The sequence below is a fragment of the Ambystoma mexicanum genome, chromosome 5p, assembly GCF_040938575.1.
Source record: "Ambystoma mexicanum isolate Mex_15411 chromosome 5p, UKY_AmexF1_1, whole genome shotgun sequence".
Lineage (NCBI taxonomy): Eukaryota > Metazoa > Chordata > Amphibia > Caudata > Ambystomatidae > Ambystoma > Ambystoma mexicanum.
Window position 1 is genome coordinate 743354736 of NC_090930.1, and position 25924 is coordinate 743380659.

The 25924-nt window shown below is 39.0% G+C and overlaps 18 non-coding genes across 18 annotated transcripts; 11 read left to right on the top strand and 7 right to left on the bottom strand.

The window, feature by feature from the left end:
- The first annotated feature begins 487 nt into the window (after nucleotides 1–487).
- On the top strand, nucleotides 488–559 carry TRNAQ-UUG (transfer RNA glutamine (anticodon UUG)). The gene has a single exon. It is a non-coding gene; the product is annotated as a tRNA-Gln (tRNA).
- Nucleotides 560–1797: 1238 nt separating this feature from the next.
- Nucleotides 1798–1869, top strand: TRNAQ-UUG (transfer RNA glutamine (anticodon UUG)). Its single transcript has one exon. It is a non-coding gene; the product is annotated as a tRNA-Gln (tRNA).
- A 913-nt stretch (nucleotides 1870–2782) lies between these two features.
- Nucleotides 2783–2854, bottom strand: TRNAQ-CUG (transfer RNA glutamine (anticodon CUG)). The gene has a single exon. It is a non-coding gene; the product is annotated as a tRNA-Gln (tRNA).
- Nucleotides 2855–5194: 2340 nt separating this feature from the next.
- On the top strand, nucleotides 5195–5266 carry TRNAQ-UUG (transfer RNA glutamine (anticodon UUG)). The gene has a single exon. It is a non-coding gene; the product is annotated as a tRNA-Gln (tRNA).
- Nucleotides 5267–6504: 1238 nt separating this feature from the next.
- TRNAQ-UUG (transfer RNA glutamine (anticodon UUG)) lies at nucleotides 6505–6576 on the top strand. Its single transcript has one exon. It is a non-coding gene; the product is annotated as a tRNA-Gln (tRNA).
- Nucleotides 6577–7478: 902 nt separating this feature from the next.
- Nucleotides 7479–7550, bottom strand: TRNAQ-CUG (transfer RNA glutamine (anticodon CUG)). The gene has a single exon. It is a non-coding gene; the product is annotated as a tRNA-Gln (tRNA).
- A 2385-nt stretch (nucleotides 7551–9935) lies between these two features.
- Nucleotides 9936–10007, top strand: TRNAQ-UUG (transfer RNA glutamine (anticodon UUG)). The gene has a single exon. It is a non-coding gene; the product is annotated as a tRNA-Gln (tRNA).
- A 1238-nt stretch (nucleotides 10008–11245) lies between these two features.
- TRNAQ-UUG (transfer RNA glutamine (anticodon UUG)) lies at nucleotides 11246–11317 on the top strand. Its single transcript has one exon. It is a non-coding gene; the product is annotated as a tRNA-Gln (tRNA).
- Nucleotides 11318–12219: 902 nt separating this feature from the next.
- On the bottom strand, nucleotides 12220–12291 carry TRNAQ-CUG (transfer RNA glutamine (anticodon CUG)). The gene has a single exon. It is a non-coding gene; the product is annotated as a tRNA-Gln (tRNA).
- A 2385-nt stretch (nucleotides 12292–14676) lies between these two features.
- On the top strand, nucleotides 14677–14748 carry TRNAQ-UUG (transfer RNA glutamine (anticodon UUG)). Its single transcript has one exon. It is a non-coding gene; the product is annotated as a tRNA-Gln (tRNA).
- A 1240-nt stretch (nucleotides 14749–15988) lies between these two features.
- Nucleotides 15989–16060, top strand: TRNAQ-UUG (transfer RNA glutamine (anticodon UUG)). The gene has a single exon. It is a non-coding gene; the product is annotated as a tRNA-Gln (tRNA).
- A 913-nt stretch (nucleotides 16061–16973) lies between these two features.
- On the bottom strand, nucleotides 16974–17045 carry TRNAQ-CUG (transfer RNA glutamine (anticodon CUG)). Its single transcript has one exon. It is a non-coding gene; the product is annotated as a tRNA-Gln (tRNA).
- Nucleotides 17046–19386: 2341 nt separating this feature from the next.
- On the top strand, nucleotides 19387–19458 carry TRNAL-UAG (transfer RNA leucine (anticodon UAG)). Its single transcript has one exon. It is a non-coding gene; the product is annotated as a tRNA-Leu (tRNA).
- A 907-nt stretch (nucleotides 19459–20365) lies between these two features.
- On the bottom strand, nucleotides 20366–20437 carry TRNAQ-CUG (transfer RNA glutamine (anticodon CUG)). The gene has a single exon. It is a non-coding gene; the product is annotated as a tRNA-Gln (tRNA).
- A 1234-nt stretch (nucleotides 20438–21671) lies between these two features.
- On the bottom strand, nucleotides 21672–21743 carry TRNAQ-CUG (transfer RNA glutamine (anticodon CUG)). Its single transcript has one exon. It is a non-coding gene; the product is annotated as a tRNA-Gln (tRNA).
- A 2363-nt stretch (nucleotides 21744–24106) lies between these two features.
- On the top strand, nucleotides 24107–24178 carry TRNAQ-UUG (transfer RNA glutamine (anticodon UUG)). Its single transcript has one exon. It is a non-coding gene; the product is annotated as a tRNA-Gln (tRNA).
- Nucleotides 24179–25085: 907 nt separating this feature from the next.
- Nucleotides 25086–25157, bottom strand: TRNAQ-CUG (transfer RNA glutamine (anticodon CUG)). The gene has a single exon. It is a non-coding gene; the product is annotated as a tRNA-Gln (tRNA).
- Nucleotides 25158–25416: 259 nt separating this feature from the next.
- Nucleotides 25417–25488, top strand: TRNAQ-UUG (transfer RNA glutamine (anticodon UUG)). The gene has a single exon. It is a non-coding gene; the product is annotated as a tRNA-Gln (tRNA).
- Nucleotides 25489–25924: the final 436 nt, after the last annotated feature.

The window sequence follows — 25924 nt, forward strand, 5'->3', positions numbered from 1 at the left end:
ACATAGAAAACAAAGCAGAGTCATCCAGAGAGACTATTTAATTCTTTTTTTTCAAATTCTCAAAAGGAAGGTGCTATCAAATTGAACTATTCATCACAGCCACTGCTAGGAAATCTATGTGCATAAAATGACAATACACCCAAAGGAAAACAAAATATAGCTATAACATGTCAGATTACTAAATTCAGAGTCCAGCCTACTAACCATTAGACCATGGAACCTAAATACTTCCGCAAATGCAGAACTTCATTATGCCAAAACAGAGGCAGTCAGAAACAATATTTAATATTGCTTAATCATATGCCTCAAGAGGAAGAATTTGATCTACATGCTCTATAAAGCACAGAGATTGCTATAGCACAACGTCAATCGACAACATCGCTGTGTTTGTATGATATCAGTCAATTGGAACTATGAATCTGTAAAAATTGTAAATGTGCTCTATATTGCCATTTCTGATTCAACGCTCTCAGGTGCATCTTGCAAGGGTTCCATGGTGTAATGGTTAGCACTTTGGACTTTGAATCCAACGATCCGAGTTCAAGTCTCGGTGGAACCGTTATCTTGCTCTTACACTCCATTTTCTAATTTCTCAAATTACAATTCAACAGAGTTAATATTTAGAAGTTCAGTCGACTCAGGTAGCCGTTTTCACACTCTCTCTCTCTCTGCACGACATTACATTTAAATGCACTTTGGTGCCTGATACCAATACAGTGATGCAACTACATATTGTTAATGTACAATCCCTAAGGTCAATCAGAGTGGGCACCCAGATATCTCTCAGAAACATTTTCCACAGATGAATAATGTCCAACCTTAACTCTATGAAAAGAAAAATGTACACACTATGTGCAGTAGATTCTCTGCTCACTGGAACATGCAGAAACAACATTGATGTGAAAAGATTGGAAAAAGCCCTATTTTATTAACATTAAAAAATGTTATACAATTATTTTGGTGAATCATATTCACTTTCACAATCATTCCTATGTTTCAAGCAATTTGATGGTCTTATTAAATGTGTAAAAAATGTAATTCTTTGAGTTGACAAACTGTATGGAGAGCAAACTTTTTATAACTTACAAGAGTTATGAGTTCTAGAAAGTAGTGCATTTACTGATCAAGTGCCCTTGTTTAAATGTACTTACTTTATTTGGATCACACCTTACTCGAAAGAAGAAATAAACTCTAAATTATCAGGAAACAATTCAACTGATTTTAGGGGCCTCCTGGGCTTTCAATGCAAATCGCTGAGATCAAAAGCCAGTTTAATAGCCATTATACCTTGGAGCTTTGGAGATATGAGAGTGGGCAGTTTCTTTGTGGCAAAAGAGAGTCATGCCCAGAAACTATTAATATTCTTTGGTCAAAGAAGACTGCCATCAAAGTGGGCTGTAAAGCAAAGCTATTGCTGTTATATCTATCTGCAAATGAAAGGCAACACTAAAAGAGAAGCAGCCCCAAGGTCCCACCGAGACTTGAACTCGGATCGCTGGATTCAGAGTCCAGAGTGCTAACCATTACTCCGTGGAACCCACATATTCAGTATCATGATGCACTTCCTTCTGGAAAAACAGAGCACATCAGGGAAAATATGTAATATTCCTATATCATTAGACTCCAGAGGAAGAATTTGATCCAAATGAGACATGAAGCCAATACTTTGCGATTGCACAGCATCCAACAGCAACAGTGCTGCTTCGATATAATATCAGTTAACGGTTACTATAGGTCAGTAAAAATCTTGACTGTGCCCTATATTCTCATTGCCCTTATGAAGCTCTGCTCAACAAGGGTTCCATGGTGTAATGGTTAGCACTTTGGACTTTGAATCCAGCGATCCGAGTTCAAGTCTTGGTGGAACCTCTGTCTTGCTCTAACACACTTTGTCTCTTTGTTGTCTTAAATTATAGGCCAAAGATAGTAATATTCATAAGGTTAGTGGTGTAGGGTATTCATTTTCGCTCTCACTCTCTGGCATAACTTTTCATAAAAATCCACTTTTGTGCCTAGCACCTTAACCTTTATGCATTTTTTTTAAATGTATGAACAGTGAGGTCATTCTGAGTCGATGGGCAGATATGCATCGGAAACATACATAAAAGATTTGAAATTTTCAAACTTAACTCAATGTTAAGAAACATGCTCAATCTGTGACCCAATGGATTCTCTTTTTACTTGAAGATGCAGCAACAACATTAATAATACCATTTTGGGAAAAGCAGCTCTATTGTATCGCCATTCTCTTTCAAAATTGTTAAAGGGTTAATCCTATGAAAAGCGACCACATTCAGAATCAATGATATTAATCAAGCGTCTTAACAGTCTTTACATGTTTGTAAAATGAAGGTATCAGTTTGAGATGAAAAATAGAACGAAGAACACACTTTTCTTAATTCACAAAAGGCCTGAGGTGTATAAATACTGTTTGTACCGACCAAGGGCCCATTCGTGAATGTACTTATTTTAGTTGGATCATACCTTTCTTCAAAGAAGACATCCACAATAAACGATAAGGGAAAGGTTCGACTGATGGTAAACTCTTGCAGAGATTTGAATGCAAATTATTGGATTCAACCTCCAGGGTGCTACCATTACACCATGGGTCTTTCACACCACAGAAAGTGGTGGGTTTCATTGTGGCTAAAGAGCGTCATCCATGGAAAATCTTTCTTTTTTCAAATGCACCCAGGGAATAATGCTATGAAAGTGGGCGACACAGCAGCGTCATTGCTATTAAAACAAGACACTGAGAGGAAAACAAACACAGTAATTCCCAAGGTCCCACCGAGATTTGAACTCGGATCGCTGGATTCAGAGTCCAGGGTGCTAACCATTACACCATGGAACCTACATACTTAGTGACATGATGAACGTCATTGCAGCAAAAAAAGAGCCTTTTAGAGAATGTATGCAATATTCTTTTATCTTATGCCTCCAGAGGAAGAATCCTATCCAAATGAGCTGTAAAGCAAAGAGTTTGCTATTGCGCAACAACCAACTAAACAGTTCCACATTTGCATAATATCCGTGGGCTAGGAATATGAGTTTGTTAAAATGATGCATGAGATCTCGATTCTCATTTCTGTTACAACTCTGTCAGGTTGCACCAGCAAGGGGCCCATGGTGTAATGGTTAGCAAAGAACATTACTGAAGGGCCCCTCGGCCAGCCAGAAAGCCAAAATGGAGAGAACGGGCATGAACTGGTTGTGAATGAGCTTCAAAATGCGTTCACAGGTAATTGAACTGGTGATCTCCTCAGTTTATACACCTGGAACTCCTGTCAATAGCAACAGTCGGCAGCTGGGTTGCCAGACATTTCGTCGAAAAAAATTTGTCGACAGGACAATTGGTCGAAACCATTTGGTCGAAAACCAAATGGTCGAATTGCTTTTGTTTTTTATTTTCACTTTTTTTTTGGGGGGGCCCCCCCAACCCCCTTTTTTCTAAAAACCCCTTTTTTCCATAAACTACAACCTAAAAAATATATATATAAATAAATTACAAAATCGACCATTTGGCTTTCGACCAAATTACGTCGACGAAATGTCTTTCGACGAAATGTCCGGACAGCGGCAGCTGGTCCGTGTCAGTAATGGCAATTTGATTTTGCCATTTTCACAACTCCCTAATAAATGAACAAAATGTTCCATTTGTAGGCACAGTTACATGCTATGGTATGTATACCATGCTTAATAACCACCATAGGAGGCTCAGAGCACCATCCGCATTCTTACGTACAAAACATGTAAGGAAATAATCAGATCTTTTGCTCTGCAGGAGTCAGGTTTCTTTAAAGCCTGACAAAGTGGCAGAGTGCCATTGTAAACTGAGGCATGATGAAACCATGCCCAAGAACCCAGGCAGGTTAAACCCTTCCACTCATGCCCTAGGCCCCGAACGGCCAGGTTCTATAGACAGGGCAGCTGGCATGGATTATGGACACTTTTAACATAGGGTGGTTTTTCAACCTCATCTCCTCTGGGAGCAAAGCGCTGGACAGGGTTTCCTGTACGTTTTTGAGGTTCGCAGGGATCTATGTGTGGATGTTTCTTGGTGTGAACAGCATGACACCTTTTGGGGTGACACCAGGCTCTTCTGGGAGTTAATTTGCATAATCTCTACTTTCTATTTTATGTGACATGGGCTGCAGTTACATTGTTCTGTTAATAGAGGGCAACACACAGGTCATAGTTCCAAACAGGGGTGCACGGTCTGCTTGCTAGCTTACATTTACAGTTCTATTTGGGATTCACCGCCTTTTCATAAACTGAGTACTCTTCCGGAGTATTTCTAACATATGTAGGTGTTTTGGGGGTGTTACGTGCCTTTGTATGACTGCTGCAAACCACTTGATATTAGACATTGATTGGAAACGACATAAAAAATCCTGACACATATTGTAAGCGGACATAAAATGACCTATATTAGCTAATATAAGTAAACAGACATCACTCCCCCCTCCCCACAAAAAGGGATGTATGCGTACACAAAAAATAAAAATGAAAAACCAGCAACTACTGCAGTTAAAATCTAAAAATGTAAATTCAGTTACATGATCATGACTCGGAAGGGGAAGTTAAAAAGTAAAAAAACACAAGGTAGGAGAGAGGTTAGCTTTAGATGCCATGAGGGAGGAAGAGGTCTTCCAAGCACTGTTGTGTATGTTGGTCAATCCCTCTGAAACGCAAAAGGGATGTGCACATAGAAATCAAAGCAGAGTCATCCAGAGAGACTATTTAATTCTTTTTTTTTCAAATTCTCAAAAGGAAGCTGCTATCAAATTGAACTATTCATCACAGCCACTGCTAGGAAATCTATGTGCATAAAATGACAATACACCCAAAGGAAAACAAAATATAGCTATAACATGTCAGATTACTAAATTCAGAGTCCAGCCTACTAACCATTAGACCATGGAACCTAAATACTTCCGCAAATGCTGAACTTCATTATGCCAAAACAGAGGCAGTCAGAAACAATATTTAATATTGCTTAATCATATGCCTCAAGAGGAAGAATTTGATCTACATGCTCTATAAAGCACAGAGATTGCTATAGCACAACGTCAATCGACAACATCGCTGTGTTTGTATGATATCAGTCAATTGGGACTATGAATCTGTAAAAATTGTAAATGTGCTCTATATTGCCATTTCTGATTCAACGCTCTCAGGTGCATCTTGCAAGGGTTCCATAGTGTAATGGTTAGCACTTTGGACTTTGAATCCAACGATCCGAGTTCAAGTCTCGGTGGAACCGTTATCTTGCTCTTACACTCCATTTTCTAATTTCTCAAATTACAATTCAACAGAGTTAATATTCAGAAGTTCAGTCGACTCAGGTAGCCGTTTTCACACTCTCTCTCTCTCTGCACGACATTACATTTAAATGCACTTTGGTGCCTGATACCAATACAGTGATGCAACTACATATTGTTAATGTACAATCCCTAAGGTCAATCAGAGTGGGCACCCAGATATCTCTCAGAAACATTTTCCACAGATGAATAATGTCCAACCTTAACTCTATGAAAAGAAAAATGTACACACTATGTGCAGTAGATTCTCTGCTCACTGGAACATGCAGAAACAACATTGATGTGAAAAGATTGGAAAAAGCCCTATTTTATTAACATTAAAAAATGTTATACAATTATTTTGGTGAATCATATTCACTTTCACAATCATTCCTATGTTTCAAGCAATTTGATGGTCTTATTAAATGTGTAAAAAATGTAATTCTTTGAGTTGACAAACTGTATGGAGAGCAAACTTTTTATAACTTACAAGAGTTATGAGTTCTAGAAAGTAGTGCATTTACTGATCAAGTGCCCTTGTTTAAATGTACTTACTTTATTTGGATCACACCTTACTCGAAAGAAGAAATAAACTCTAAATTATCAGGAAACAATTCAACTGATTTTAGGGGCCTCCTGGGCTTTCAATGCAAATCGCTGAGATCAAAAGCCAGTTTAATAGCCATTATACCTTGGAGCTTTGGAGATATGAGAGTGGGCAGTTTCTTTGTGGCAAAAGAGAGTCATGCCCAGAAACTATTAATATTCTTTGGTCAAAGAAGACTGCCATCAAAGTGGGCTGTAAAGCAAAGCTATTGCTGTTATATCTATCTGCAAATGAAAGGCAACACTAAAAGTGAAGCAGCCCCAAGGTCCCACCGAGACTTGAACTCGGATCGCTGGATTCAGAGTCCAGAGTGCTAACCATTACTCCGTGGAACCCACATATTCAGTATCATGATGCACTTCCTTCTGGAAAAACAGAGCACATCAGAGAAAATATGTAATATTCCTATATCATTAGACTCCAGAGGAAGAATTTGATCCAAATGAGACATGAAGCCAATACTTTGCGATTGCACAGCATCCAACAGCAACAGTGCTGCTTCGATATAATATCAGTAAACGGTTACTATAGGTCAGTAAAAATCTTGACTGTGCCCTATATTCTCATTGCCCTTATGAAGCTCTGCTCAACAAGGGTTCCATGGTGTAATGGTTAGCACTTTGGACTTTGAATCCAGAGATCCGAGTTCAAGTCTTGGTGGAACCTCTGTCTTGCTCTAACACACGTTGTCTTAAATTATAGGCCAAAGATAGTAATATTCATAAGGTTAGTGGTGTAGGGTATTCATTTTCGCTCTCACTCTCTGGCATAACTTTTCATAAAAATCCACTTTTGTGCCTAGCACCTTAACCTTTATGCATTTTTTTTAAATGTATGAACAGTGAGGTCATTCTGAGTCGATGGGCAGATATGCATCGGAAACATACATAAAAGATTTGAAATTTTCAAACTTAACTCAATGTTAAGAAACATGCTCAATCTGTGACCCAATGGATTCTCTTTTTACTTGAAGATGCAGCAACAACATTAATAATACCATTTTGGGAAAAGCAGCTCTATTGTATCGCCATTCTCTTTCAAAATTGTTAAAGGGTTAATCCTATGAAAAGCGACCACATTCAGAATCAATGATATTAATCAAGCGTCTTAACAGTCTTTACATGTTTGTAAAATGAAGGTATCAGTTTGAGATGAAAAATAGAACGAAGAACACACTTTTCTTAATTCACAAAAGGCCTGAGGTGTATAAATACTGTTTGTACCGACCAAGGGCCCATTCGTGAATGTACTTATTTTAGTTGGATCATACCTTTCTTCAAAGAAGACATCCACAATAAACGATAAGGGAAAGGTTCGACTGATGGTAAACTCTTACAGAGATTTGAATGCAAATTATTGGATTCAACCTCCAGGGTGCTACCATTACACCATGGGTCTTTCACACCACAGAAAGTGGTGGGTTTCATTGTGGCTAAAGAGCGTCATCCATGGAAAATCTTTCTTTTTTCAAATGCACCCAGGGAATAATGCTATGAAAGTGGGCGACACAGCAGCGTCATTGCTATTAAAACAAGACACTGAGAGAAAAACAAACACAGTAATTCCCAAGGTCCCACCGAGATTTGAACTCGGATCGCTGGATTCAGAGTCCAGGGTGCTAACCATTACACCACGGAACCTACATACTTAGTGACATGATGAACGTCATTGCAGCAAAAAAAGAGCCTTTTAGAGAATGTATGCAATATTCTTTTATCTTATGCCTCCAGAGGAAGAATCCTATCCAAATGAGCTGTAAAGCAAAGAGTTTGCTATTGCGCAACAACCAACTAAACAGTTCCACATTTGCATAATATCCGTGGGCTAGGAATATGAGTTTGTTAAAATGATGCATGAGATCTCGATTCTCATTTCTGTTACAACTCTGTCAGGTTGCACCAGCAAGGGGCCCATGGTGTAATGGTTAGCAAAGAACATTACTGAAGGGCCCCTCGGCCAGCCAGAAAGCCAAAATGGAGAGAACGGGCATGAACTGGTTGTGAATGAGCTTCAAAATGCGTTCACAGGTAATTGAACTGGTGATCTCCTCAGTTTATACACCTAGAACTCCTGTCAATAGCAACAGTCGGCAGCTGGGTTGCCAGACATTTCGTCGAAAAAAATGTGTCGACAGGACAATTGGTCGAAACCATTTGGTCGAAAACCAAATGGTCGAATTGCTTTTGTTTTTTATTTTCACATTTTTTTTTGTTTGGGGGGGGGTTTGGGGGGGTCCCCCCAACCCCCTTTTTTTCTAAAAACCCCTTTTTTTCCCTAAACTACAACCTAAAAAATATATATATAAATAAATTAAAAAATCGACCATTTGGCTTTCGACCAAATTACGTCGACCAAATGTCTTTCGACGAAATGTCTTTCGACGAAATGTCCGGACAGCGGCAGCTGGTCTGTGTCAGTAATGGCAATTTGATTTAGCCATTTTCACAACTCCCTAATAAATGAACAAAATGTTCCATTTTTAGGCACAGTTACATGCTATGGTATGTATACCATGCTTAATAACCACCATAGGAGGCTCAGAGCACCATCCGCATTCTTACGTACAAAACATGTAAGGAAATAATCAGATCTTTTGCTCTGCAGGAGTCAGGCTTCTTTAAAGCCTGACAAAGTGGCAGAGTGCCATTGTAAACTGAGGCATGATGAAACCATGCCCAAAAACCCAGGCAGGTTAAACCCTTCCACTCATGCCCCTAGGCCCCGAATGGCCACGAACGGCCAGGTTCTATAGACAGGGCAGCTGGCATGGATTATGGACACTTTTAACATAGGGTGGTTTTTCAACCTCATCTCCTCTGGGAGCAAAGCGCTGGACAGGGTTTCCTGTACGTTTTTGAGGTTCGCAGGGATCTATGTGTGGATGTTTCTTGGTGTGAACAGCATGACACCTTTTGGGGTGACACCAGGCTCTTCTGGGAGTTAATTTGCATAATCTCTACTTTCTATTTTATGTGACATGGGCTGCAGTTACATTGTTCTGTTAATAGAGGGCAACACACAGGTCATAGTTCCAAACAGGGGTGCACGGTCTGCTTGCTAGCTTACATTTACAGTTCTATTTGGGATTCACCGCCTTTTCATAAACTGAGTACTCTTCCGGAGTATTTCTAACTTATGTAGGTGTTTTGGGGGTGTTACGTGCCTTTGTATGACTGCTGCACACCACTTGATATTAGACATTGATTGGAAACGACATAAAAAATCCTGACACATATTGTAAGCGGACATAAAATGACCTATATTAGCTAATATAAGTAAACAGACATCACTCCCCCCTCCCCACAAAAAGGGATGTATGCGTACACAAAAAATAAAAATGAAAAACAAGCAACTACTGCAGTTAAAATCTAAAAATGTAAATTCAGTTACATGATCATGACTCGGAAGGGGAAGTTAAAAAGTAAAAAAACACAAGGTAGGAGAGAGGTTAGCTTTACATGCCATGAGGGAGGAAGAGGTCTTCCAAGCACTGTTGTGTATGTTGGTCAATCCCTCTGAAACGCAAAAGGGATGTGCACATAGAAATCAAAGCAGAGTCATCCAGAGAGACTATTTAATTCTTTTTTTTTCAAATTCTCAAAAGGAAGCTGCTATCAAATTGAACTATTCATCACAGCCACTGCTAGGAAATCTATGTGCATAAAATGACAATACACCCAAAGGAAAACAAAATATAGCTATAACATGTCAGATTACTAAATTCAGAGTCCAGCCTACTAACCATTAGACCATGGAACCTAAATACTTCCGCAAATGCTGAACTTCATTATGCCAAAACAGAGGCAGTCAGAAACAATATTTAATATTGCTTAATCATATGCCTCAAGAGGAAGAATTTGATCTACATGCTCTATAAAGCACAGAGATTGCTATAGCACAACGTCAATCGACAACATCGCTGTGTTTGTATGATATCAGTCAATTGGAACTATGAATCTGTAAAAATTGTAAATGTGCTCTATATTGCCATTTCTGATTCAACGCTCTCAGGTGCATCTTGCAAGGGTTCCATGGTGTAATGGTTAGCACTTTGGACTTTGAATCCAACGATCCGAGTTCAAGTCTCGGTGGAACCGTTATCTTGCTCTTACACTCCATTTTCTAATTTCTCAAATTACAATTCAACAGAGTTAATATTTAGAAGTTCAGTCGACTCAGGTAGCCGTTTTCACACTCTCTCTCTCTCTGCACGACATTACATTTAAATGCACTTTGGTGCCTGATACCAATACAGTGATGCAACTACATATTGTTAATGTACAATCCCTAAGGTCAATCAGAGTGGGCACCCAGATATCTCTCAGAAACATTTTCCACAGATGAATAATGTCCAACCTTAACTCTATGAAAAGAAAAATGTACACACTATGTGCAGTAGATTCTCTGCTCACTGGAACATGCAGAAACAACATTGATGTGAAAAGATTGGAAAAAGCCCTATTTTATTAACATTAAAAAATGTTATACAATTATTTTGGTGAATCATATTCACTTTCACAATCATTCCTATGTTTCAAGCAATTTGATGGTCTTATTAAATGTGTAAAAAATGTAATTCTTTGAGTTGACAAACTGTATGGAGAGCAAACTTTTTATAACTTACAAGAGTTATGAGTTCTAGAAAGTAGTGCATTTACTGATCAAGTGCCCTTGTTTAAATGTACTTACTTTATTTGGATCACACCTTACTCGAAAGAAGAAATAAACTCTAAATTATCAGGAAACAATTCAACTGATTTTAGGGGCCTCCTGGGCTTTCAATGCAAATCGCTGAGATCAAAAGCCAGTTTAATAGCCATTATACCTTGGAGCTTTGGAGATATGAGAGTGGGCAGTTTCTTTGTGGCAAAAGAGAGTCATGCCCAGAAACTATTAATATTCTTTGGTCAAAGAAGACTGCCATCAAAGTGGGCTGTAAAGCAAAGCTATTGCTGTTATATCTATCTGCAAATGAAAAGCAACACTAAAAGAGAAGCAGCCCCAAGGTCCCACCGAGACTTGAACTCGGATCGCTGGATTCAGAGTCCAGAGTGCTAACCATTACTCCGTGGAACCCACATATTCAGTATCATGATGCACTTCCTTCTGGAAAAACAGAGCACATCAGGGAAAATATGTAATATTCCTATATCATTAGACTCCAGAGGAAGAATTTGATCCAAATGAGACATGAAGCCAATACTTTGCGATTGCACAGCATCCAACAGCAACAGTGCTGCTTCGATATAATATCAGTTAACGGTTACTATAGGTCAGTAAAAATCTTGACTGTGCCCTATATTCTCATTGCCCTTATGAAGCTCTGCTCAACAAGGGTTCCATGGTGTAATGGTTAGCACTTTGGACTTTGAATCCAGAGATCCGAGTTCAAGTCTTGGTGGAACCTCTGTCTTGCTCTAACACACGTTGTCTTAAATTATAGGCCAAAGATAGTAATATTCATAAGGTTAGTGGTGTAGGGTATTCATTTTCGCTCTCACTCTCTGGCATAACTTTTCATAAAAATCCACTTTTGTGCCTAGCACCTTAACCTTTATGCATTTTTTTTAAATGTATGAACAGTGAGGTCATTCTGAGTCGATGGGCAGATATGCATCGGAAACATACATAAAAGATTTGAAATTTTCAAACTTAACTCAATGTTAAGAAACATGCTCAATCTGTGACCCAATGGATTCTCTTTTTACTTGAAGATGCAGCAACAACATTAATAATACCATTTTGGGAAAAGCAGCTCTATTGTATCGCCATTCTCTTTCAAAATTGTTAAAGGGTTAATCCTATGAAAAGCGACCACATTCAGAATCAATGATATTAATCAAGCGTCTTAACAGTCTTTACATGTTTGTAAAATGAAGGTATCAGTTTGAGATGAAAAATAGAACGAAGAACACACTTTTCTTAATTCACAAAAGGCCTGAGGTGTATAAATACTGTTTGTACCGACCAAGGGCCCATTCGTGAATGTACTTATTTTAGTTGGATCATACCTTTCTTCAAAGAAGACATCCACAATAAACGATAAGGGAAAGGTTCGACTGATGGTAAACTCTTACAGAGATTTGAATGCAAATTATTGGATTCAACCTCCAGGGTGCTACCATTACACCATGGGTCTTTCACACCACAGAAAGTGGTGGGTTTCATTGTGGCTAAAGAGCGTCATCCATGGAAAATCTTTCTTTTTTCAAATGCACCCAGGGAATAATGCTATGAAAGTGGGCGACACAGCAGCGTCATTGCTATTAAAACAAGACACTGAGAGAAAAACAAACACAGTAATTCCCAAGGTCCCACCGAGATTTGAACTCGGATCGCTGGATTCAGAGTCCAGGGTGCTAACCATTACACCATGGAACCTACATACTTAGTGACATGATGAACGTCATTGCAGCAAAAAAAGAGCCTTTTAGAGAATGTATGCAATATTCTTTTATCTTATGCCTCCAGAGGAAGAATCCTATCCAAATGAGCTGTAAAGCAAAGAGTTTGCTATTGCGCAACAACCAACTAAACAGTTCCACATTTGCATAATATCCGTGGGCTAGGAATATGAGTTTGTTAAAATGATGCATGAGATCTCGATTCTCATTTCTGTTACAACTCTGTCAGGTTGCACCAGCAAGGGGCCCATGGTGTAATGGTTAGCAAAGAACATTACTGAAGGGCCCCTCGGCCAGCCAGAAAGCCAAAATGGAGAGAACGGGCATGAACTGGTTGTGAATGAGCTTCAAAATGCGTTCACAGGTAATTGAACTGGTGATCTCCTCAGTTTATACACCTGGAACTCCTGTCAATAGCAACAGTCGGCAGCTGGGTTGCCAGACATTTCGTCGAAAAAAATGTGTCGACAGGACAATTGGTCGAAACCATTTGGTCGAAAACCAAATGGTCGAATTGCTTTTGTTTTTTATTTTCACATTTTTTTTTGTTTGGGGGGGGGTTTGGGGGGGTCCCCCCAACCCCCTTTTTTTCTAAAAACCCCTTTTTTTCCCTAAACTACAACCTAAAAAATATATATATAAATAAATTAAAAAATCGACCATTTGGCTTTCGACCAAATTACGTCGACCAAATGTCTTTCGACGAAATGTCTTTCGACGAAATGTCCGGACAGCGGCAGCTGGTCTGTGTCAGTAATGGCAATTTGATTTAGCCATTTTCACAACTCCCTAATAAATGAACAAAATGTTCCATTTTTAGGCACAGTTACATGCTATGGTATGTATACCATGCTTAATAACCACCATAGGAGGCTCAGAGCACCATCCGCATTCTTACGTACAAAACATGTAAGGAAATAATCAGATCTTTTGCTCTGCAGGAGTCAGGCTTCTTTAAAGCCTGACAAAGTGGCAGAGTGCCATTGTAAACTGAGGCATGATGAAACCATGCCCAAAAACCCAGGCAGGTTAAACCCTTCCACTCATGCCCCTAGGCCCCGAATGGCCACGAACGGCCAGGTTCTATAGACAGGGCAGCTGGCATGGATTATGGACACTTTTAACATAGGGTGGTTTTTCAACCTCATCTCCTCTGGGAGCAAAGCGCTGGACAGGGTTTCCTGTACGTTTTTGAGGTTCGCAGGGATCTATGTGTGGATGTTTCTTGGTGTGAACAGCATGACACCTTTTGGGGTGACACCAGGCTCTTCTGGGAGTTAATTTGCATAATCTCTACTTTCTATTTTATGTGACATGGGCTGCAGTTACATTGTTCTGTTAATAGAGGGCAACACACAGGTCATAGTTCCAAACAGGGGTGCACGGTCTGCTTGCTAGCTTACATTTACAGTTCTATTTGGGATTCACCGCCTTTTCATAAACTGAGTACTCTTCCGGAGTATTTCTAACTTATGTAGGTGTTTTGGGGGTGTTACGTGCCTTTGTATGACTGCTGCACACCACTTGATATTAGACATTGATTGGAAACGACATAAAAAATCCTGACACATATTGTAAGCGGACATAAAATGACCTATATTAGCTAATATAAGTAAACAGACATCACTCCCCCCTCCCCACAAAAAGGGATGTATGCGTACACAAAAAATAAAAATGAAAAACAAGCAACTACTGCAGTTAAAATCTAAAAATGTAAATTCAGTTACATGATCATGACTCGGAAGGGGAAGTTAAAAAGTAAAAAAACACAAGGTAGGAGAGAGGTTAGCTTTACATGCCATGAGGGAGGAAGAGGTCTTCCAAGCACTGTTGTGTATGTTGGTCAATCCCTCTGAAACGCAAAAGGGATGTGCACATAGAAATCAAAGCAGAGTCATCCAGAGAGACTATTTAATTCTTTTTTTTTCAAATTCTCAAAAGGAAGCTGCTATCAAATTGAACTATTCATCACAGCCACTGCTAGGAAATCTATGTGCATAAAATGACAATACACCCAAAGGAAAACAAAATATAGCTATAACATGTCAGATTACTAAATTCAGAGTCCAGCCTACTAACCATTAGACCATGGAACCTAAATACTTCCGCAAATGCTGAACTTCATTATGCCAAAACAGAGGCAGTCAGAAACAATATTTAATATTGCTTAATCATATGCCTCAAGAGGAAGAATTTGATCTACATGCTCTATAAAGCACAGAGATTGCTATAGCACAACGTCAATCGACAACATCGCTGTGTTTGTATGATATCAGTCAATTGGGACTATGAATCTGTAAAAATTGTAAATGTGCTCTATATTGCCATTTCTGATTCAACGCTCTCAGGTGCATCTTGCAAGGGTTCCATGGTGTAATGGTTAGCACTTTGGACTTTGAATCCAACGATCCGAGTTCAAGTCTCGGTGGAACCGTTATCTTGCTCTTACACTCCATTTTCTAATTTCTCAAATTACAATTCAACAGAGTTAATATTCAGAAGTTCAGTCGACTCAGGTAGCCGTTTTCACACTCTCTCTCTCTCTCTGCACGACATTACATTTAAATGCACTTTGGTGCCTGATACCAATACAGTGATGCAACTACATATTGTTAATGTACAATCCCTAAGGTCAATCAGAGTGGGCACCCAGATATCTCTCAGAAACATTTTCCACAGATGAATAATGTCCAACCTTAACTCTATGAAAAGAAAAATGTACACACTATGTGCAGTAGATTCTCTGCTCACTGGAACATGCAGAAACAACATTGATGTGAAAAGATTGGAAAAAGCCCTATTTTATTAACATTAAAAAATGTTATACAATTATTTTGGTGAATCATATTCACTTTCACAATCATTCCTATGTTTCAAGCAATTTGATGGTCTTATTAAATGTGTAAAAAATGTAATTCTTTGAGTTGACAAACTGTATGGAGAGCAAACTTTTTATAACTTACAAGAGTTATGAGTTCTAGAAAGTATTGCATTTACTGATCAAGTGCCCTTGTTTAAATGTACTTACTTTATTTGGATCACACCTTTCTCGAAAGAAGAAATAAACTCTAAATTATCAGGAAACAATTCAACTGATTTTAGGGGCCTCCTGGGCTTTCAATGCAAATCGCTGAGATCAAAAGCCAGTTTAATAGCCATTATACCTTGGAGCTTTGGAGATATGAGAGTGGGCAGTTTCTTTGTGGCAAAAGAGAGTCATGCCCAGAAACTATTAATATTCTTTGGTCAAAGAAGACTGCCATCAAAGTGGGCTGTAAAGCAAAGCTATTGCTGTTATATCTATCTGCAAATGAAAGGCAACACTAAAAGAGAAGCAGCCCCAAGGTCCCACCGAGACTTGAACTCGGATCGCTGGATTCAGAGTCCAGAGTGCTAACCATTACTCCGTGGAACCCACATATTCAGTATCATGATGCACTTCCTTCTGGAAAAACAGAGCACATCAGAGAAAATATGTAATATTCCTATATCATTAGACTCCAGAGGAAGAATTTGATCCAAATGAGACATGAAGCCAATACTTTGCGATTGCACAGCATCCAACAGCAACAGTGCTGCTTCGATATAATATCAGTAAACGGTTACTATAGGTCAGTAAAAATCTTGACTGTGCCCTATATTCTCATTGCCCTTATGAAGCTCTGCTCAACAAGGGTTCCATGGTGTAATGGTTAGCACTTTGGACTTTGAATCCAGCGATCCGAGTTCAAGTCTCGGTGGAACCTCTGTCTTGCTCTAACACACTTTGTCTCCTTGTTGTCTTAAATTATAGGCCAAAGATAGTAATATTCATAAGGTTAGTGGTGTAGGGTATTCATTTTCGCTCTCACTCTCTGGCATAACTTTTCATAAAAATCCACTTTTGTGCCTAGCACCTTAACCTTTATGCATTTTTTTTAAATGTATGAACAGGGAGGTCATTCTGAGTCGATGGGCAGATATGCATCGGAAACATACATAAAAGATTTGAAATTTTCAAACTTAACTCAATGTTAAGAAACATGCTCAATCTGTGACCCAATGGATTCTCTTTTTACTTGAAGATGCAGCAACAACATTAATAATACCATTTTGGGAAAAGCAGCTCTATTGTATCGCCATTCTCTTTCAAAATTGTTAAAGGGTTAATCCTATGAAAAGCGACCACATTCAGAATCAATGATATTAATCAAGCGTCTTAACAGTCTTTACATGTTTGTAAAATGAAGGTATCAGTTTGAGATGAAAAATAGAACGAAGAACACACTTTTCTTAATTCACAAAAGGCCTGAGGTGTATAAATACTGTTTGTACCGACCAAGGGCCCATTCGTGAATGTACCTATTTTAGTTGGATCATACCTTTCTTCAAAGAAGACATCCACAATAAACGATAAGGGAAAGGTTCGACTGATGGTAAACTCTTACAGAGATTTGAATGCAAATTATTGGATTCAACCTCCAGGGTGCTACCATTACACCATGGGTCTTTCACACCACAGAAAGTGGTGGGTTTCATTGTGGCTAAAGAGCGTCATCCATGGAAAATCTTTCTTTTTTCAAATGCACCCAGGGAATAATGCTATGAAAGTGGGCGACACAGCAGCGTCATTGCTATTAAAACAAGACACTGAGAGGAAAACAAACACAGTAATTCCCAAGGTCCCACCGAGATTTGAACTCGGATCGCTGGATTCAGAGTCCAGGGTGCTAACCATTACACCATGGAACCTACATACTTAGTGACATGATGAACGTCATTGCAGCAAAAAAAGAGCCTTTTAGAGAATGTATGCAATATTCTTTTATCTTATGCCTCCAGAGGAAGAATCCTATCCAAATGAGCTGTAAAGCAAAGAGTTTGCTATTGCGCAACAACCAACTAAACAGTTCCACATTTGCATAATATCCGTGGGCTAGGAATATGAGTTTGTTAAAATGATGCATGAGATCTCGATTCTCATTTCTGTTACAACTCTGTCAGGTTGCACCAGCAAGGGGCCCATGGTGTAATGGTTAGCAAAGAACATTACTGAAGGGCCCCTCGGCCAGCCAGAAAGCCAAAATGGAGAGAACGGGCATGAACCGGTTGTGAATGAGCTTCAAAATGCGTTCACAGGTAATTGAACTGGTGATCTCCTCAGTTTATACACCTGGAACTCCTGTCAATAGCAACAGTCGGCAGCTGGGTTGCCAGACATTTCGTCGAAAAAAATTTGTCGACAGGACAATTGGTCGAAACCATTTGGTCGAAAACCAAATGGTCGAATTGCTTTTGTTTTTTATTTTCACTTTTTTTTTGGGGGGGGCCCCCCCAACCCCCTTTTTTCTAAAAACCCCTTTTTTCCATAAACTACAACCTAAAAAATATATATATAAATAAATTAAAAAATCGACCATTTGGCTTTCGACCAAATTACGTCGACGAAATGTCTTTCGACGAAATGTCCGGACAGCGGCAGCTGGTCTGTGTCAGTAATGGCAATTTGATTTTGCCATTTTCACAACTCCCTAATAAATGAACAAAATGTTCCATTTGTAGGCACAGTTACATGCTATGGTATGTATACCATGCTTAATAACCACCATAGGAGGCTCAGAGCACCATCCGCATTCTTACGTACAAAACATGTAAGGAAATAATCAGATCTTTTGCTCTGCAGGAGTCAGGTTTCTTTAAAGCCTGACAAAGTGGCAGAGTGCCATTGTAAACTGAGGCATGATGAAACCATGCCCAAGAACCCAGGCAGGTTAAACCCTTCCACTCATGCCCTAGGCCCCGAAAGGCCAGGTTCTATAGACAGGGCAGCTGGCATGGATTATGGACACTTTTAACATAGGGTGGTTTTTCAACCTTATCTCCTCTGGGAGCAAAGCGCTGGACAGGGTTTCCTGTACGTTTTTGAGGTTCGCAGGGATCTATGTGTGGATGTTTCTTGGTGTGAAAAGCATGACACCTTTTGGGGTGACACCAGGCTCTTCTGGGAGTTAATTTGCATAATCTCTACTTTCTATTTTATGTGACATGGGCTGCAGTTACATTGTTCTGTTAATAGAGGGCAACACACAGGTCATAGTTCCAAACAGGGGTGCACGGTCTGCTTGCTAGCTTACATTTACAGTTCTATTTGGGATTCACCGCCTTTTCATAAACTGAGTACTCTTCCGCAGTATTTCTAACTTATGTAGGTGTTTTGGGGGTGTTACGTGCCTTTGTATGACTGCTGCAAACCACTTGATATTAAACATTGATTGGAAACGACATAAAACATCCTGACACATATTGTAAGCGGACATAAAATGACCTATATTAGCTAATATAAGTAAACAGACATCACTCTCCCCTCCCCACAAAAAGGGATGTATGCGTACACAAAAAATAAAAATGAAAAACAAGCAACTACTGCAGTTAAAATCTAAAAATGTACATTCAGTTACATGATCATGACTCGGAAGGGGAAGTTAAAAAGTAAAAAAACACAAGGTAGGAGAGAGGTTAGCTTTACATGCCATGAGGGAAGAAGAGGTCTTCCAAGCACTGTTGTGTATGTTGGTCAATCCCTCTGAAACGCAAAAGGGATGTGCACATAGAAATCAAAGCAGAGTCATCCAGAGAGACTATTTAATTCTTTTTTTTTCAAATTCTCAAAAGGAAGCTGCTATCAAATTGAACTATTCATCACAGCCACTGCTAGGAAATCTATGTGCATAAAATGACAATACACCCAAAGGAAAACAAAATATAGCTATAACATGTCGGATTACTAAATTCAGAGTCCAGCCTACTAACCATTAGACCATGGAACCTAAATACTTCCGCAAATGCTGAACTTCATTATGCCAAAACAGAGGCAGTCAGAAACAATATTTAATATTGCTTAATCATATGCCTCAAGAGGAAGAATTTGATCTACATGCTCTATAAAGCACAGAGATTGCTATAGCACAACGTCAATCGACAACATCGCTGTGTTTGTATGATATCAGTCAATTGGGACTATGAATCTGTAAAAATTGTAAATGTGCTCTATATTGCCATTTCTGATTCAACGCTCTCAGGTGCATCTTGCAAGGGTTCCATGATGTAATGGTTAGCACTTTGGACTTAGAATCCAACGATCCGAGTTCAAGTCTCGGTGGAACCGTTATCTTGCTCTTACACTCCATTTTCTAATTTCTCAAATTACAATTCAACAGAGTTAATATTCAGAAGTTCAGTCGACTCAGGTAGCCGTTTTCACACTCTCTCTCTCTCTGCACGACATTACATTTAAATGCACATTGGTGCCTGATACCAATACAGTGATGCAACTACATAACGTTAATGTACAATCCCTAAGGTCAATCAGAGTGGGCACCCAGATATCTCTCAGAAACATTTTCCACAGATGAATAATGTCCAACCTTAACTCTATGAAAAGAATAATGTACACACTATGTGCAGTAGATTCTCTGCTCACTGGAACATGCAGAAACAACATTGATGTGAAAAGATTGGAAAAAGCCCTATTTTATTAACATTAAAAAATGTTATACAATTATTTTGGTGAATCATATTCACTTTCACAATCATTCCTATGTTTCAAGCAATTTGATGGTCTTATTAAATGTGTAAAAAATGTAATTCTTTGAGTTGACAAACTGTATGGAGAGCAAACTTTTTATAACTTACAAGAGTTATGAGTTCTAGAAAGTAGTGCGTTTACTGATCAAGTGCCCTTGTTTAAATGTACTTACTTTATTTGGATCACACCTTTCTCGAAAGAAGAAATAAACTCTAAATTATCAGGAAACAATTCAACTGATTTTAGGGGCCTCCTGGGCTTTCAATGCAAATCGCTGAGATCAAAAGCCAGTTTAATAGCCATTATACCTTGGAGCTTTGGAGATATGAGAGTGGGCAGTTTCTTTGTGGCAAAAGAGAGTCATCCCCAGAAACTATTAATATTCTTTGGTCAAAAAAGACTGCCATCAAAGTGGGCTGTAAAGCAAAGCTATTGCTGTTATATCTATCTGCAAATGAAAGGCAACTCTAAAGGAGAAGCAGCCCCAAGGTCCCACCGAGACTTGAACTCGGATCGCTGGATTCAGAGTCCAGAGAGCTAACCATTACACCATGGAACCCACATATTCAGTAACATGATGCACTTCATTCTGGAAAAACAGAGCACATCAGAGAAAATATGTAATATTCCTATATCATTAGACTCCAGAGGAAGAATTTGATCCAAATGAGACATGAAGCCAATACTTTGCGATTGCACAGCATCCAACAGCAACAGTGCTGCTTCGATATAATATCAGTAAACGGTTACTATAGGTCAGTAAAAATCTTGACTGTGCCCTATATTCTCATTGCCCTTATGAAGCTCTACTCAGCAAGGGTTCCATGGTGCACTTTGGATTTTGAATCCAGCGATCCGAGTTCAAGTCTCGGTGGAACCTCTCTCTTGCTCTAACACACTTTGTCTCCTTGTTGTCTTAAATTATAGGCCAAAGATAGTAATATTCATAAGGTTAGTGGTGTAGGGTATTCATTTTCGCTCTCACTCTCTGGCATAACTTTTCATAAAAATCCACTTTTGTGCCTAGCACCTTAACCTTTATGCATTTTTTTTAAATGTATGAATAGTGAGGTCATTCTGAGTCGATGGGCAGATCTGCATCGGAAACATACATAAAAGATTTGAAATTTTCAAACTTAACTCAATGTTAAGAAACATGCTCAATCTGTGACCCAATGGATTCTCTTTTTACTTGAAGATGCAGCAACAACATTAATAATACCATTTTGGGAAAAGCAGCTCTATTGTATCGCCATTCTCTTTCAAAATTGTTAAAGGGTTAATCCTATGAAAAGCGACCACATTCAGAATCAATGATATTAATCAAGCATCTTAATAGTCTTTACATGTTTGTAAAATGAAGGTATCAGTTTGAGATGAAAAATAGAACGAAGAACACACTTTTCTTAATTCACAAAAGGCCTGAGGTGTATAAATACTGTTTGTACCGACCAAGGGCCCATTCGTGAATGTACTTACTTTAGTTGGATCATACCTTTCTTCAAAGAAGACATCCACAATAAACGATAAGGGAAAGGTTCGACTGATGGTAAACTCTTACAGAGATTTGAATGCAAATTATTGGATTCAACCTCCAGGGTGCTACCATTACACCATGGGTCTTTCACACCACAGAAAGTGGTGGTTTTCATTGTGGCTAAAGAGCGTCATCCATGGAAAATCTTTCTTTTTTCAAATGCACCCAGGGAATAATGCTATGAAAGTGGGCGACACAGCAGCGTCATTGCTATTAAAACAAGACACTGAGAGGAAAACAAACACAGTAATTCCCACGGTCCCACCGAGATTTGAACTCGGATCGCTGGATTCAGAGTCCAGAGTGCTAACCATTACACCATGGAACCTACATACTTAGTGACATGATGAACGTCATTGCAGCAAAAAAAGAGCCTTTTAGAGAATGTATGCAATATTCTTTTATCTTATGCCTCCAGAGGAAGAATCCTATCCAAATGAGCTGTAAAGCAAAGAGTTTGCTATTGCGCAACAACCAACTAAACAGTTCCACATTTGCATAATATCCGTGGGCTAGGAATATGAGTTTGTTAAAATGATGCATGAGATCTCGATTCTCATTTCTGTTACAACTCTGTCAGGTTGCACCAGCAAGGGGCCCATGGTGTAATGGTTAGCAAAGAACATTACTGAAGGGCCCCTCGGCCAGCCAGAAAGCCAAAATGGAGAGAACGGGCATGAACTGGTTGTGAATGAGCTTCAAAATGCGTTCACAGGTAATTGAACTGGTGATCTCCTCAGTTTATACACCTGCAACTCCTGTCAATAGCAACAGTCGGCAGCTGGGTTGCCAGACATTTCGTCGAAAAAAATTTGTCGACAGGACAATTGGTCGAAACCATTTGGTCGAAAACCAAATGGTCGAATTGCTTTTGTTTTTTATTTTCACATTTTTTTTTCGGGGGGGAGGCCCCCCAACCCCCTTTTTTTCTAAAAACCCCTTTTTTTCCCCTAAACTACAACCTAAAAAATATATATATAAATAAATTAAAAAATCGACCATTTGGCTTTCGACCAAATTACGTCGACCAAATGTCTTTCGACCAAATGTCTTTCGACGAAATGTCCGGACAGCGGCAGCTGGTCTGTGTCAGTAATGGCAATTTGATTTTGCCATTTTCACAACTCCCTAATAAATGAACAAAATGTTCCATTTGTAGGCACAGTTACATGCTATGGTATGTATACCATGCTTAATAACCACCATAGGAGGCTCAGAGCACCATCCGCATTCTTACGTACAAAACATGTAAGGAAATAATCAGATCTTTTGCTCTGCAGGAGTCAGGCTTCTTTAAAGCCTGACAAAGTGGCAGAGTGCCATTGTAAACTGAGGCATGATGAAACCATGCCCAAGAACCCAGGCAGGTTAAACCCTTCCACTCATGCCCCTAGGCCCCGAACGGCCAGGTTCTATAGACAGAGCAGCTGGCATGGATTATGGACACTTTTAACATAGGGTGGTTTTTCAACCTTATCTCCTCTGGGAGCAAAGCGCTGGACAGGGTTTCCTGTACGTTTTTGAGGTTCGCAGGGATCTATGTGTGGATGTTTCTTGGTGTGAAAAGCATGACACCTTTTGGGGTGACACCAGGCTCTTCTGGGAGTTAATTTGCATAATCTCTACTTTCTATTTTATGTGACATGGGCTGCAGTTACATTGTTCTGTTAATAGAGGGCAACACACAGGTCATAGTTCCAAACAGGGGTGCACGGTCTGCTTGCTAGCTTACATTTACAGTTCTATTTGGGATTCACCGCCTTTTCATAAACTGAGTACTCTTCCGGAGTATTTCTAACTTATGTAGGTGTTTTGGGGGTGTTACGTGCCTTTGTATGACTGCTGCAAACCACTTGATATTAGACATTGATTGGAAACGACATAAAAAATCCTGACACATATTGTAAGCGGACATAAAATGACCTATATTAGCTAATATAAGTAAACAGACATCACTCCCCCCTCCCCACAAAAAGGGATGTATGCGTACACAAAAAATAAAAATGAAAAACAAGCAACTACTGCAGTTAAAATCTAAAAATGTACATTCAGTTACATGATCATGACTCGGAAGGGGAAGTTAAAAAGTAAAAAAACACAAGGTAGGAGAGAGGTTAGCTTTACATGCCATGAGGGAGGAAGAGGTCTTCCAAGCACTGTTGTGTATGTTGGTCAATCCCTCTGAAACGCAAAAGGGATGTGCACATAGAAATCAAAGCAGAGTCATCCAGAGAGACTATTTAATTCTTTTTTTTTCAAATTCTCAAAAGGAAGCTGCTATCAAATTGAACTATTCATCACAGCCACTGCTAGGAAATCTATGTGCATAAAATGACAATACACCCAAAGGAAAACAAAATATAGCTATAACATGTCAGATTACGAAATTCAGAGTCCAGCCTACTAACCATTAGACCATGGAACCTAAATACTTCCGCAAATGCTGAACTTCATTATGCCAAAACAGAGGCAGTCAGAAACAATATTTAATATTGCTTAATCATATGCCTCAAGAGGAAGAATTTGATCTACATGCTCTATAAAGCACAGAGATTGCTATAGCACAACGTCAATCGACAACATCGCTGTGATTGTATGATATCAGTCAATTGGGACTATGAATCTGTAAAAATTGTAAATGTGCTCTATATTGCCATTTCTGATTCAACGCTCTCAGGTGCATCTTGCAAGGGTTCCATGGTGTAATGGTTAGCACTTTGGACTTTGAATCCAACGATCCGAGTTCAAGTCTCGGTGGAACCGTTATCTTGCTCTTACACTCCATTTTCTAATTTCTCAAATTACAATTCAACAGAGTTAATATTCAGAAGTTCAGTCGACTCAGGTAGCCGTTTTCACACTCTCTCTCTCTCTGCACGACATTACATTTAAATGCACTTTGGTGCCTGATACCAATACAGTGATGCAACTACATATCGTTAATGTACAATCCCTAAGGTCAATCAGAGTGGGCACCCAGATATCTCTCAGAAACATTTTCCACAGATGAATAATGTCCAACCTTAACTCTATGAAAAGAAAAATGTACACACTATGTGCAGTAGATTCTCTGCTCACTGGAACATGCAGAAACAACATTGATGTGAAAAGATTCGAAAAAGCCCTATTTTATTAACATTAAAAAATGTTATACAATTATTTTGGTGAATCATATTCAATTTCACAATCATTCCTATGTTTCAAGCAATTTTATGGTCTTATTAAATGTGTAAAAAATGTAATTCTTTGAGTTGACAAACTGTATGGAGAGCAAACTTTTTATAACTTACAAGAGTTATGAGTTCTAGAAAGTAGTGCATTTACTGATCAAGTGCCCTTGTTTAAATGTACTTACTTTATTTGGATCACACCTTTCTCGAAAGAAGAAATAAACTCTAAATTATCAGGAAACAATTCAACTGATTTTAGGGGCCTCCTGGGCTTTCAATGCAAATCACTGAGATCAAAAGCCAGTTTAATAGCCATTATACCTTGGAGCTTTGGAGATATGAGAGTGGGCAGTTTCTTTGTGGCAAAAGAGAGTCATCCCCAGAAACTATTAATATTCTTTGGTCAAAGAAGACTGCCATCAAAGTGGGCTGTAAAGCAAAGCTATTGCTGTTATATCTATCTGCAAATGAAAGGCAACTCTAAAAGAGAAGCAGCCCCAAGGTCCCACCGAGACTTGAACTCGGATCGCTGGATTCAGAGTCCAGAGTGCTAACCATTACACCATGGAACCCACATATTCAGTAACATGATGCACTTCATTCTGGAAAAACAGAGCACATCAGAGAAAATATGTAATATTCCTATATCATTAGACTCCAGAAGAAGAATTTGATCCAAATGAGACATGAAGCCAATACTTTGCGATTGCACAGCATCCAACAGCAACAGTGCTGCTTCGATATAATATCAGTAAACGGTTACTATAGGTCAGTAAAAATCTTGACTGTGCCCTATATTCTCATTGCCCTTATGAAGCTCTACTCAGCAAGGGTTCCATGGTGTAATGGTTAGCACTTTGGACTTTGAATCCAGCGATCCGAGTTCAAGTCTCGGTGGAACCTCTCTCTTGCTCTAACACACTTTGTCTCCTTGTTGTCTTAAATTATAGGCCAAAGATAGTAATATTCATAAGGTTAGTGGTGTAGGGTATTCATTTTCGCTCTCACTCTCTGGCATAACTTTTCATAAAAATCCACTTTTGTGCCTAGCACCTTAACCTTTATGCATTTTTTTTAAATGTATGAACAGTGAGGTCATTCTGAGTCGATGGGCAGATCTGCATCGGAAACATACATAAAAGATTTGAAATTTTCAAACTTAACTCAATGTTAAGAAACATGCTCAATCTGTGACCCAATGGATTCTCTTTTTACTTGAAGATGCAGCAACAACATTAATAATACCATTTTGGGAAAAGCAGCTCTATTGTATCGCCATTCTCTTTCAAAATTGTTAAAGGGTTAATCCTATGAAAAGCGACCACATTCAGAATCAATG